Source organism: Octopus bimaculoides, chromosome 13, assembly GCF_046866305.1.
Source record: "Octopus bimaculoides isolate indiv1 chromosome 13, ASM4686630v1, whole genome shotgun sequence".
NCBI classification, from domain to species: domain Eukaryota; kingdom Metazoa; phylum Mollusca; class Cephalopoda; order Octopoda; family Octopodidae; genus Octopus; species Octopus bimaculoides.
In genome coordinates, this window is record NC_142940.1 from 57,578,016 (window position 1) to 57,579,217 (window position 1,202).

Consider the following 1,202-nt stretch of genomic DNA (forward strand, 5'->3'; position numbering starts at 1 on the left):
TTACGCTCTTCGACAGAAAGGAAGACAGAAATAAGCCGGGAGAGAAAATAAAAAGGTTTAGTGGCTTGTGATCAATCATGGCGAAATATATATGTATATATATATATATGTATATAAATTTATTTCATATTATATCGAATTCAAAATAATCACTGTAGTGTTCTATCAAAATGCTGGAGCTGTCAAATTTTCAAAGTTGATGAAGAATTTTTATCACTTGAATGGCAATGGTTTCATACATTAATATAGATGAATATTTGTTTTAGAAACCGCTAAGAAATTGTTTTATTCCAAGTAAATCGCTTATATTAGCTATATATGCAACGAAACCATCCAATAATTATTAATAAATTATGTATCTGCACCAGCTACCTGCTTCGTATAATTGTAGGGTAGAGAATCAATGTGTGCGCGCTCGGTGCATGTACATGGATGCATGTGTAGGCGCTTATATACGTGCATACATACATAATACATACATACATACATACATATATATATATATATATATATATATATATATATGGGAGAATATACAAATAATAACAACAGACGAGGACAGGTGGTGTAAATAACAAAAGGATATATTAGTATGACGCTCGGGAATACGGAAAGTCTTTGACGTTTCGAGCTACGCTCTTCAACAGAAAGAATACGGAGACAAGGAGAAAAACACGGAGAAAAAAAATTGAATAGTGTTCAGTCAACGGTCAATCATATATATATATATATACATACATATATATATATATATATATATATATATATATATATATATATATATATATATACATGAACATATACATGTATAATTTTATATTTATCTATTAGGTATGGGGGCTTCGAAAGGGGTTTCAGGAAGTAGCGTCCCTTCCTTCTTGAGCTAGTTTTCTGCCACACTTTTTAAAAATCGGAGTAGTGACCTTGGTTTCGGGACCACTTATGTCCAGAAACTGAGGTTGGGGTTAAGCAAATGCATGCTTCCCGTAGAAAATCCCAAAAGCCTCATGATAGCAAAGGAGAATGAGCGCCAGCCAGCCCAAAGGTTGGAGTGGGCTGCACCCGCCTACCTCGGTTGCTATGACATTGAGATAGATCCGGTCAGCCAGGTTTAAAACCCTGGATGATGATGATGATGATGATGATGATGATGAAGACACACACACACACACACACACACGCACGCACACACGCACACACAC